Raw genomic sequence first — 13907 nt, 5'->3', positions numbered from 1 at the left:
GCCAGTAAGAAATATCACCTCTTCCAATAGCAGGTCCTTTGTTTTCTTTTCTGAGAGTTGTTTACACTTCTCCCCAGAAGTGCAGAAGTTTGTCTTGTGGCAAGCAGCCATAAATAGTCACTGGAGGACTTGGGCAAGAAAGTGGCAACTTTGTAATGGTGCCATTTACTTCAAAGTTACATTAAATTCATCTTGGGCATCAAGTCGGATTTATTGTAATGATTCTTTTGATTCCAGAATTTCTAACTTTTAGTAGTACCATTCAGATGTTAGCAGAGCTGAGTTCTCAGTGTGTAACCCAGAACTCGCCAATAGAACTACTAGCCTTTCTACAACTAAACAACAATTTGGGGTTTTCACTGTTAGGACATGTAAAAACACGTCCCACTTTTTAAAACACAGAACTCTGCCTTAGGACTTGATAGGATTGCCTTAGGGGTGACTTGAACATAATAAAAAGGAAGGTCTGCTCTCAGTCATTAGATGTCAAATGGCAAAGTCGAGTTCGCAGTTTGAAAACTGCTCGGCCAAACAATCTTTACAGGCTGGATGTCTTGTTTCGCTCTGTCACGCTTGTGGTAGAAAAATAAGTGCCTTAGTCCACAAGGGGCCCTGGGAACCCCTGGTACCATATGTAATGTACTTACACATAAGACACCTAATGCCTATTGTGGGTGAGACAATCAGACATACATGTTTTAGGAGTCGGGCCACTGGCACAGAGGCCTATTTGGCAGGTTTGAGTGTGCTATCAGAGTTGAAAAACCAGCAGCATAAGTCCAAAACTTTGGGAGTGATCATGCAAAAAGAGACATTTTCTCAACAGACTTGCTCTCAGAATTTTAGAAACAAACTCATATAGAAGAACACTGACTGTGATTATGTTTATGTGACCCAGACTTTAGGGATTAAAGGAAGGAACATATATTCTAGGCATGTAAGAACAGGTTTCTTAACTAGATAGGCAGCTGTTGACTGATTTTCCACCTACTGTGCGTGTTATGCAGAGCGAATATCTGGCTTATGTGTTCACTGCTATACGTTAATATTTTCATGGGCAATACATTTGTTTCCTAATATCTATACAGTCTGGGATTAAATTACATTTGCAAGGGTTTCAAACCATCTGTTAGTAATCTTAGGGTGATTTACTATGACGGGGAAAAGAGTAATTACCCACTGAAAATACATTGTCCATGTCAGAATAATTAGTTAACATCTCTCAAAGAATTTGCTGTTTGGACTAGGAATGTATGCTGCCACTACTATGAGGTGCATAAAAATCACATTCCACTCATGGTACTGATAATCCCAGTGAATACAGTGGAAGAATCAATGATTTCCATTTAAGTAGATTTTGACATATTTAGAAGGTGGTTTATTAGTAGGTGTAGGTAGGTACCTACTACTAGTAATAAGGCCACAATCACAGTATAATGTACAGTCAAGGCCTCAATAAATGATTAGCTTGCTCATCCCTTGGTAGCTGGCTTCGAGCAGGCAGGCTTAAGTTAGGAGACAGGTGTGTAAAGCATTTAAAAACACCAATACATTAAGTAATTGAGGCCAGGTGTATCATACGGTTTTACCCATTCTTTGTCTATGGGAAAATGTGTTCATACATATGACCCTAAGATTCAACACATGATAAAAATCCAACACAAATTTATAAAAAGAGGAAATATGTTTATGATTACAAGGGCACCGAAAAGACGGAAATCAAATGTACGGTACCAAAGATATGAATAATGTTTTTTTCACAACAAACTGTATAGCATTTTTATAGTCATACATCCCGCTGGGCTACAAATGCCTTGAAATCATTCCATGAGTAATATTGCATCATATTTATATTAAACAAACTGCAACAATGTAACTCATTCACTTTTGCTTATTGTCTAATAGAAATATTTCCAGGTAATATCTATGTTTCCCTAAAAAGACTTCACAAAATATATCATTTTACTATGTCATATGTCTGAATTTCAGTATCTATGGTGTTTGCCATCGACGTCTCTTGTTCTGTGACAATTCTACGTGAGTTAGCCCACCACTGCCATATTTTAATATGTTTCTGTGGGAACCTGCGTGCCCAAAAGAAAGGTTTTTCTAATCCCATGGAAAAATCCATCCCTTTCTTCCATGTCCCTACTGCAGGGGGTTGTTGGACTTTCATAGCGTAGCTATATTTCTTTTGGCAAGAGTTAGGCCTATAGCCATAAGAGATGCTGCTTATATCTATTACCCCCAATCTCATCGGCAATAGGAAGTAGTGTTAATCTTGGGCTTTGAGGAGCTCCCATCCTAGCACTTCTGCCAGGTATGTGATCACCCCTGACAAGAATCTATCCAAGACTGTGCATGTCCACACGGTATGTAAAAAGGATCTCTTGTCACTACGACATCTTAAGGATATGGGGGATCCTAATATTCCTTCTCTCCATAACATATATTGTGTGTAATAGGCCTTAAGCAGGCATTTAAATTGTATCAGACTTAAACGTGATGAGATGGCCACCCCCCAGGAGACTCCAGGACCTTGGTCAAATTATCAGTGTCAAGGGGACCTATATCAGTCTGCCAAGAAGTCCTTAGAGTGTCGAGTGAGAGTGGGGCATTGACAATTCTGTTCCAAAATCTTGGAATGACTTAAGTGTAAGGCCCTTTTTGGTCTTCGGACTCGCCCACGAAAACCCTGCAGGCTCACTAGGAGAGGTAGAAATCTATTCCGCCACAGTGGTGTATCATGTGTGATGTATCCCGACCAACCCATCTGTCTGAGAGAATGTTGCTACGTAAGTATCACCACAATAGTGGCGGGCAGTAGGACCTGGACATTGAGCTACTGTATAAGTATGAGTTGAGCACAGGGTCATCTAACAGCCATTGTTCTTGGGATGCTGTATAGTAAGCTTCAACGTCTGCGGCCGTAATTCCTCCACAATATATGGATTGAAAGCATATGCGGAGGGCCACATGGGATGCTTCCCCCACAGGAATTGCCCCAGTAATAGCATTGAGTTGGTGAAACCAGGATAACAGAACCGGGTAAGGATGGTTCTGCAAGTGATAAAGCAGTCATGGGAGGGAGATCATCTTGAATATAGCCGATCTCCCATATAGAGACAATGGTAGTCCTGTACAGGTTCGTTTGTATGTTCCGACTATGTCAGTCATATTGCCTATATTACAATCCCACGATATCTTTTGATCATGGAACAGAAGGACCACTAAGTATTTCAGCCCTTCTGTGGCTAGCATTAAGTCTGTCACCCATTTACTATTCCCAAGGGTTTCCCATATTGGCCAAATGACTGATTTACATATATTCGTATGGAGACCTGATTTTTCTCCAATTATTCATATTATTTATACAATTCTGGGTCCCGATTTAAGTGGATTCGATAAAACAAAAAAAACTATCATCAGCACATAATGCTATGAAATCTGAAATTTCAGCGCTCCATTTGAGAACTCGAACTAGAGCATCTTTACAGTCTCAAAAACACGTCCCACTTTTTAAAACACAGAACTCTGCCTTAGGACTTGATAGGATTGCCTTAGGGGTGACTTGAACATATTAAAAAGGAAGGTCTGCTCTCAGTCATTTGATGTCAAATGGCAAAGTCGAGTTCGCAGTTTGAAAACTGCTCGGCCAAACAATCCTTGCAGGCTGGACGTCTTGTTTCGCTCTGTCACGCTTGTGGTAGAAAAATAAGCGCCTTAGTCCACAAGGGGCCCTGGGAACCCCTGGTACCATATGTAATGTACTTATACATAAGACACCTAGGGGCAGATTTAGAAGCCCCTTGCGCCACGTTTACGCCGCCTCGCGTCACACAACAGCGGCATAAACGTGGCGCATTCCTGCGAGGCATTTACTACGTGACGCATCTAGGGAGATGCGTCACGTTATAAAGCCCTGTGCCACAATGGGGGCATTCCCACGCAGGGTGGGCGTTCCGGCGCCTGTGTGCCTCCCAAAAGTGCCTGCGTGAAATCTACAAGATTTCACGCAGGCACTTCTGCGACGCTGCTACGTCAATTCCTTACGCCTGCTTGAAGCAGGCGTAAGAACTGATGCAGCATGTTAAGTATTGGGCGGCCCTGAGCATTGCTGGAGTTGCGTCGTGCTTGCGACGCGACTCCAGCAATGCGCCGCCCGTACACCACATGATGCGTCACGCATCTGCCCTTCCTTGCACCATGGTGCGCCGCATTGTAAATGCCAAACAACAAGAGAGAAGCGCCAATACTGATATTGCAATTCATATATCTCAATATCTTCCAAATAAAGAATTCTATTCCATACTGGGAAATGCTATTTAATAGCTATTTATTCAATAAAATTTAGACTGCAGGATATATTTTATGAACCTTAGTACATCATGTCGTTAATGAATTAATACAAATAATGAAAAAAGTACACGAAACAGGATAAAATCACCATCAAACCATCATGTAGTCACTACTCATACATATCACAGTCATCCCACTAACATTCACACATTCATACAAGAGAGCTCCACACAACCTAGGGAATTCAAAGGACCTGTGTGGAAAGTGATAGATCTGCTAAACAATTAACAAACATTCAAAAATAGATTTTTTACAAAACAATACACCAATAACAAATATGTTCAATCAATTATTTTACAGAATTTTTACAAGGATAAGCATATCATGAAAAAGTCCTAATGTCATACAAATCAAACATCAGGAAAACATTAGCAGATTTCTGCAATCTTTCTCACCAAGGGGAAAGCGTGTCCTTGATGGAGGAGGGTGAATGGGTCACTGCCGCGGGACCGGCAGGTCCCGGGGTCGCGGGTAGCAGTGAAGGGATTCTTTCAATTAATGTCACAACTCCAATAGGAAGAAGAATTTTGTATCCCCGCGGGACAATTCAAGTATCGGGTGCCGTCTGGAATCAGTCAGCAGTCGGGATAGCACTAATCATCCACGCATGCACAGAGCGAGTTTTGACTGAATCTCCTGCCAGAAACTTGTTTTTCTGGATCCACACGTTGTGAATTACTTGGCCCGGAAGAGAATCCCCAAGATTGGTGGGATTTGAAACGCATAGGCGTATTTACGATCTGCTAATGTTTTCCTGATGTTTGATTTGTATGACATTAGGACTTTTTCATGATATGCTTATCCTTGTAAAAATTCTGTAAAATAATTGATTGAACATATTTGTTATTGGTGTATTGTTTTGTAAAAAATCTATTTTTGAATGTTTTTTAATTGTTTAGCAGATCTATCACTTTCCACACTGGTCCTTTGAATTCCCTAGGTTGTGTGAAGCTCTCTTGTATGAATGTGTGAATGTTAGTGGGATGACTGTGATATGTATGAGTAGTGACTACATGATGGTTTGATGGTGATTTTATCCTGTTTCGTGTCCTTTTTTCATTATTTGTATTAATTCATTAACGACATGATGTACTAAGGTTCATCAAATATATCCTGCAGTCTAAATTTTGGTGAATAAACAGCTATTAAATAGAATTTCCCAGTATGGAATAGAATTCTTTATTTGGAAGATATTAAGATATATGAATTGCAATATCAGTATTGGCGCTTCTCTCTTGTTGTTTGGTTTATAAGGCTCTGCCTTACTGATTAGAGCCATCCCTATTTGCTCTTAGCATTGTAAATGCGGCGCATCTGTGGTGGCGCAAGGAGGGAATTGCATGACGCATCGGTTCTGGCGCATCCCTGCTGATTTGCAAAGATGCGCCAGAAGACGTAAATATGCCCCCTAATGCCTGTTGTGGGTGAGACAATCAGACATACATGTTTTAAGAGTCGGGCCACTGGCACCGAGGCCTATTTGACAGGGTTGAGTGTGCTATCAGAGTTGAAAAACCAGCAGCATAAGTCCAAAACTTTGGGAGTGATCATGCAAAAAGAGGCATTTTCTCAACAGACTTGCTCTCAGAATTTTAGAAACAAACCTATATAGAAGAACACTGACTGTGATTATGTTTATGTGACCCAGACTTTAGGGATTGAAGGAAGGAACATATATTCTAGGCATGTAAGAACAGGTTTCTTAACTAGATAGGCAGCTTTTGACTGATTTTCTACCTACTGTGCTTGTTATGCAGAGCGAATATCTGGCTTATGTGGTCACTGCTATACGTTATTATGCTCATGGGCAATACATTTGTTTCCTAATATCTATACTGACAGAATATCGAAATCAAAAAAATCGACATACCAAAATATCGAGTCAAAAATATCGAAGTACAAAATATCGACAGCCTATCTTCAAACAGGTAAGTACCAAAATATCGACTCCAAAATATCGACTTACAAAAATATAGACTGTAAAAATATCGATTTTTTTAAATGTCTTAAAATTAAGTTAAAAATAATATATATAAATATATTTAATATAAACTTAGAAATAATTATTAAATAAATGTAATATTAATAAATAATTAATATAAATAAAAAAATTATATCACCAAAAATAATACATATATATATATATATATAAACATATTATTAAATAAACATATTAATATAATATAATTTAATTTAATTTAATTTAATTTCATTAAATTAATTTAATTTAAATGTAATTTTAATTTATTTTTACACTGTACCCCTGTACCCCAAAAACCCAAAACTGACCCTGAACCCTAAAAATGCCCCTTTACCCAAAAACTAAAAACTGACCCGGAACCCTAAAAATACCCCTTTATCCAAAAACTAAAAACTGACCCTGAACCCTAAAAATACCCCTTTACCCAAAAACTAAAAACTGACCCGAACCCTAAAAATACCCCTTTACCCAAAAACTAAAAACTGACCCTGAACCCTAAAAATACCCCTTTACCCAAAAACCAAAAACAAACCCTGAACACTAAAAATACCCCTTTACCCAAAAACTAAAAACTGACCCTGAACCCTAAAAATACCACTTTACCCAAAAACTAAAAAAAAATGACCCTGAACCCTAAAAATACCCCTTTACCCAAAAACTAAAAACTGACCCTGAACCCTAAAAATACCCCCTTACCCAAAAACTGACCCTGAACCCTAAAAATACCCCTTTACCCAAAAACCCAAAACTGACCCTGAACCCTAAAAATACCCCTTTACCCAAAAACCCAAAACTGACCCTGAACCCTAAAAATACCCCTTTACCCAAAAACCCCAAACTTAAATTTAATTTCCAAAACCAATTACTTTTGTTTACGAAGTACATTTTATGTAATGTTCAATTATTAATTAATTAACAAATTTAATTAATTAACATATTTAATTAGTTATTATTAAATTACTCCCAACCCTATCCCCCTATAAACTCACAACCCACTACAGAAATTAATTTACTAATTATTATTTATTTATTCTTTAAATATTTATAATTACCAATTATATTTTAATTATTTACCAAATAATAATTAATTACCAATTATTATTAATTTACATATTTAATTAATTAAATTTAAATTACTTCCCACCCTATTCCCCTATAAACCCACAACCCGCTAAAAAAAATAATATAGTAAAAAGTAATGATTTATCAATTATTCAATTATTATTAATTACCAATTATAATTTCATTAATTAACAATTATTAATTAATTAACAATTACTATTATATTGCATATTTATATAATTATATTTAAATTACTTCCCACCCTATTCCCCTATAAACCCACAACCCGCTACAGATTTATATTACACAATTATTACAAATTATAAAACACCTAATTTGACATATTTTTGTTGTCTATATTCTATCTACTCGATATTATGTCTAGTCTATATTTTTGATTTGATATTTTTGCTATTAATATCGATAGTAATCGATATTTTTGTAGTCGATATTATGTCTGGTCGATATTTTGTCTAGTCTATATTTTTGACTCGATATTTGTGTATGTCGATATTTTTGAGGTCGAAATTATGTCTGTGTACCATCTATACAGTATGGGATTAAATTACATTTGCAAGGGTTTCATACCATCTGTTAGTAATCTTAGGGTGATTTACTATGACGGGGAATAGAGTATTTACCCACTGAAAATACATTGTCCATATCAGAATAATTAGTTAACATCTCTCAAAGAATTTGCTGTTTGGACTAGGAATGTATGCTGCCACTACTATGAGGATTGCAAAAAACACAGTTGATGGACAGAATGTAGAACAATGTCATACATTCACCCCAGTACAAGGATCTGGGCCTAAATCCATCGTTTTTTTGCACTCCACACCACCCTGGGTTAGACACTGGCTATATGCAAATCAGAAAAGAAAAACAACCAGGGGGGGGGGAGAGAGAGAAAAGTGGATTCAGTCTCCCTAAGCGTCATGCATAAACAAAGTAGAATCCACAGAGTGGTGGTTCAGTGGTCCCTCAGGGATGGGGAGCACACCGTGTTTTTTAAATGCCCCTCACACACCAACAGGCCCCTTGGTGTCATGCTTCATCATCGGGGCCTTCGCACCCCTCTACGGGATGCGGCGTGCTACGACAGAACGACTACGCAGGAGCACTTTGTAGTGAACTATGTGAGGGAGTGTGTTTACGTGATGTGAGTGAGGTGAGGTGAAAAAAGTGGTTAAAAAATACCTGGCACTAAGGAAAAGAGAAAATTTTATTCTGTCCCTGGCTGGTATTGGTAAAAAGTGCAAGGACTGGTTGAAAAAATACGTGCTAGGGTATATCAACCAACGACAGTGTCAACATGTTTCGGAGTACAAGACTCCTTCTTCAGGACGAGGATATGCACTATGATCCCCACCTTACTCACATGGAATGTAAAAGTGCTCAAAAAAATAATTACAAAAATAATGTGTAATGTACCTATCAATGTTTTAAGTGATGGTTCGCTCGTTGCGCCCAATTGGCGTTTGAAATATTTAAGTTCAAAATGCGGATGGCCCCATGAGCCTTAGCGTGGTATTGGGGGTATCACTCCTCATTGCCCAGTCAGCAACGATGACTGCAAGGACTGGATGCTTGCCTTCCCCGCAACGCTGCTCCGCTGTAAGTGCAAATCAGCTCTGACCCTGTGCCTCATGGGAACAGTCCAGTCCGAACTACCAAGCCATGTCTTTCCCAGACCGAAATCAAGCATCCAAGGACCGGTTTCTGGCTAACAGCCTTCATCAGTCTGGATAGCTTGACTCCAGTGGTGTGGAGAGCCTGGGACTCACGTCTGAGCATACCCAGCCCACTCGGGGTGAAAATTGCAAAAAACACAGTTGATGGACAGAATGTAGAACAATGTCATACATTCACCCCAGTACAAGGATCTGGGCCTAAATCCATCGTTTTTTTGCACTCCACACCACCCTGGGTTAGACACTGGCTATATGCAAATCAGCTCTGACCCTGTGCCTCATGGGAACAGTCCAGTCCGAACTACCAAGCCATGTCTTTCCCAGACCGAAATCAAGCATCCAAGGACCGGTTTCTGGCTATCAGCCTTCATCAGCCTGGATAGCTTGACTCCAGTGGTGTGGAGAGCCTGGGACTCACGTCTGAGCATACCCAGCCCACTCGGGGTGAAAATTGCAAAAAACACAGTTGATGGACAGAATGTAGAACAATGTCATACATTCACCCCAGTACAAGGATCTGGGCCCAAATCCATCGTTTTTTTGCACTCCACACCACCCTGGGTTAGACACTGGCTAGATGCAAATCAGCTCTGACCCTGTGCCTCATGGGAACAGTCCAGTCCGAACTACCAAGCCATGTCTTTCCCAGACCGAAATCAAGCATCCAAGGACCGGTTTCTGGCTATCAGCCTTCATCAGCCTGGATAGCTTGACTCCAGTGGTGTGGAGAGCCTGGGACTCACGTCTGAGCATACCCAGCCCACTCGGGGTGAAAATTGCAAAAAACACAGTTGATGGACAGAATGTAGAACAATGTCATACATTCACCCCAGTACAAGGATCTGGGCCTAAATCCATCGTTTGTTTGCACTCCACACCACCCTGGGTTAGACACTGGCTATATGCAAATTAGCTCTGACCCTGTGCCTCATGGGAACAGTCCAGTCCGAACTACCAAGCCATGTCTTTCCCAGACCGAAATCAAGCATCCAAGGACCGGTTTCTGGCTATCAGCCTTCATCAGCCTGGATAGCTTGACTCCAGTGGTGTGGAGAGCCTGGGACTCACGTCTGAGCATACCCAGCCCACTCGGGGTGAAAATTGCAAAAAACACAGTTGATGGACAGAATGTAGAACAAAGTCATACATTCACCCCAGTACAAGGATCTGGGCCTAAATCCATCGTTTTTTTGCACTCCACACCACCCTGGGTTAGACACTGGCTATATGCAAATCAGCTCTGACCCTGTGCCTCATGGGAACAGTCCAGTCCGAACTACCAAGCCATGTCTTTCCCAGACCGAAATCAAGCATCCAAGGACCGGTTTCTGGCTATCAGCCTTCATCAGCCTGGATAGCTTGACTCCATTGGTGTGGAGAGCCTGGGACTCACGTCTGAGCATAACCAGCCCACTCGGGGTGAAAATTGCAAAAAACACAGTTGATGGACAGAATGTAGAACAATGTCATACATTCACCCCAGTACACGGATCTGGGCCTAAATCCATCGTTTTTTTGCACTCCACACCACCCTGGGTTAGACACTGGCTATATGCAAATCAGCTCTGACCCTGTGCCTCATGGGAACAGTCCAGTCCGAACTACCAAGCCATGTCTTTCCCAGACCGAAATCAAGCATCCAAGGACCGGTTTCTGGCTATCAGCCTTCATCAGCCTGGATAGCTTGACTCCAGTGGTGTGGAGAGCCTGGGACTCACGTCTGAGCATACCCAGCCCACTCGGGGTGAAAATTGCAAAAAACACAGTTGATGGACAGAATGTAGAACAATGTCATACATTCACCCCAGTACAAGGATCTGGGCCTAAATCCATCGTTTGTTTGCACTCCACACCACCCTGGGTTAGACACTGGCTATATGCAAATCAGCTCTGACCCTGTGCCTCATGGGAACAGTCCAGTCCGAACTACCAAGCCATGTCTTTCCCAGACCGAAATCAAGCATCCAAGGACCGGTTTCTGGCTATCAGCCTTCATCAGCCTGGATAGCTTGACTCCAGTGGTGTGGAGAGCCTGGGACTCACGTCTGAGCATACCCAGCCCACTCGGGGTGAAAATTGCAAAAAACACAGTTGATGGACAGAATGTAGAACAAAGTCATACATTCACCCCAGTACAAGGATCTGGGCCTAAATCCATCGTTTTTTTGCACTCCACACCACCCTGGGTTAGACACTGGCTATATGCAAATCAGCTCTGACCCTGTGCCTCATGGGAACAGTCCAGTCCGAACTACCAAGCCATGTCTTTCCCAGACCGAAATCAAGCATCCAATGACCGGTTTCTGGCTATCAGCCTTCATCAGCCTCGATAGCTTGACTCCAGTGGTGTGGAGAGCCTGGGACTCACGTCTGAGCATACCCAGCCCACTCGGGGTGAAAATTGCAAAAAACACAGTTGATGGACAGAATGTAGAACAATGTCATACATTCACCCCAGTACAAGGATCTGGGCCTAAATCCATCGTTTTTTTGCACTCCACACCACCCTGGGTTAGACACTGGCTATATGCAAATCAGCTCTGACCCTGTGCCTCATGGGAACAGTCCAGTCCGAACTACCAAGCCATGTCTTTCCCAGACCGAAATCAAGCATCAAAGGACCGGTTTCTGGCTATCAGCCTTCATCAGCCTGGATAGCTTGACTCCAGTGGTGTGGAGAGCCTGGGACTCACGTCTGAGCATAACCAGCCCACTCGGGGTGAAAATTGCAAAAAACACAGTTGATGGACAGAATGTAGAACAATGTCATACATTCACCCCAGTACAAGGATCTGGCCCTAAATCCATCGTTTTTTTGCACTCCACACCACCCTGGGTTAGACACTGGCTATATGCAAATCAGCTCTGACCCTGTGCCTCATGGGAACAGTCCAGTCCGAACTACCAAGCCATGTCTTTCCCAGACCGAAATCAAGCATCCAAGGACCGGTTTCTGGCTGACAGCCTTCATCAGCCTGGATAGCTTGACTCCAGTGGTGTGGAGAGCCTGGGACTCACGTCTGAGCATACCCAGCCCACTCGGGGTGAAAATTGCAAAAAACACAGTTGATGGACAGAATGTAGAACAATGTCATACATTCACCCCAGTACAAGGATCTGGGCCTAAATCCATCGTTTTTTTGCACTCCACACCACCCTGGGTTAGACACTGGCTATATGCAAATCAGCTCTGACCCTGTGCCTCATGGGAACAGTCCAGTCCGAACTACCAAGCCATGTCTTTCCCAGACCGAAATCAAGCATCCAAGGACCGGTTTCTGGCTATCAGCCTTCATCAGCCTGGATAGCTTGACTCCAGTGGTGTGGAGAGCCTGGGACTCACGTCTGAGCATACCCAGCCCTCTCGGGGTGAAAATTGCAAAAAACACAGTTGATGGACAGAATGTAGAACAATGTCATACATTCACCCCAGTACAAGGATCTGGGCCTAAATCCATCGTTTTTTTGCACTCCACACCACCCTGGGTTAGACACTGGCTATATGCAAATCAGCTCTGACCCTGTGCCTCATGGGAACAGTCCAGTCCGAACTACCAAGCCATGTCTTTCCCAGACCGTAATCAAGCATCCAAGGACCGGTTTCTGGCTATCAGCCTTCATCAGCCTGGATAGCTTGACTCCAGTGGTGTGGAGAGCCTGGGACTCACATCTGAGCATACCCAGCCCACTCGGGGTGAAAATTGCAAAAAACAAAGTTGATGGACAGAATGTAGAACAATGTCATACATTCACCCCAGTACAAGGATCTGGGCCTAAATCCATCGTTTTGTTGCACTCCACACCACCCTGGGTTAGACACTGGCTATATGCAAATCAGCTCTGACCCTGTGCCTCATGGGAACAGTCCAGTCCGAACTACCAAGCCATGTCTTTCCCAGACCGAAATCAAGCATCCAAGGACCGGTTTCTGGCTATCAGCCTTCATCAGCCTGGATAGCTTGACTAAAGTGGTGTGGAGAGCCTGGGACTCACGTCTGAGCATACCCAGCCCACTCGGGGTGAACATTGCAAAAAACACAGTTGATGGACAGAATGTAGAACAATGTCATACATTCACCCCAGTACAAGGATCTGGGCCTAAATCCATCGTTTTTTTGCACTCCACACCACCCTGGGTTAGACACTGGCTATATGCAAATCAGCTCTGACCCTGTGCCTCATGGGAACAGTCCAGTCCGAACTACCAAGCCATGTCTTTCCCAGACCGAAATCAAGCATCCAAGGACCGGTTTCTGGCTATCAGCCTTCATCAGCCTGGATAGCTTGACTCCAGTGGTGTGGAGAGCCTGGGACTCACGTCTGAGCATACCCAGCCCACTCGGGGTGAAAATTGCAAAAAACACAGTTGATGGACAGAATGTAGAACAATGTCATACATTCACCCCAGTACAAGGATCTGGGCCTAAATCCATCGATTTTTTGCACTCCACACCACCCTGGGTTAGACACTGGTGATATGCAAATCAGCTCTGACCCTGTGCCTCATGGGAACAGTCCAGTCCGAACTACCAAGCCATGTCTTTCCCAGACCGAAATCAAGCATCCAAGGACCGGTTTCTGGCTATCAGCCTTCATCAGCCTGGATAGCTTGACTCCAGTGGTGTGGAGAGCCTGGGACTCACGTCTGAGCATACCCAGCCCACTCGGGGTGAAAATTGCAAAAAACACAGTTGATGGACAGAATGTAGAACAATGTCATACATTCACCCCAGTACAAGGATCTGGGCCTAAATCCATCGTTTTTTTGCACTCCACACCACCCTGGGTTAGACACTGGCTATATGCAAATC

The sequence above is a fragment of the Lissotriton helveticus genome, chromosome 2_1, assembly GCF_964261635.1.
Source record: "Lissotriton helveticus chromosome 2_1, aLisHel1.1, whole genome shotgun sequence".
Classification (NCBI taxonomy): Eukaryota; Metazoa; Chordata; class Amphibia; order Caudata; family Salamandridae; genus Lissotriton; species Lissotriton helveticus.
Note: the sequence above shows the minus strand (reverse complement) of the source record.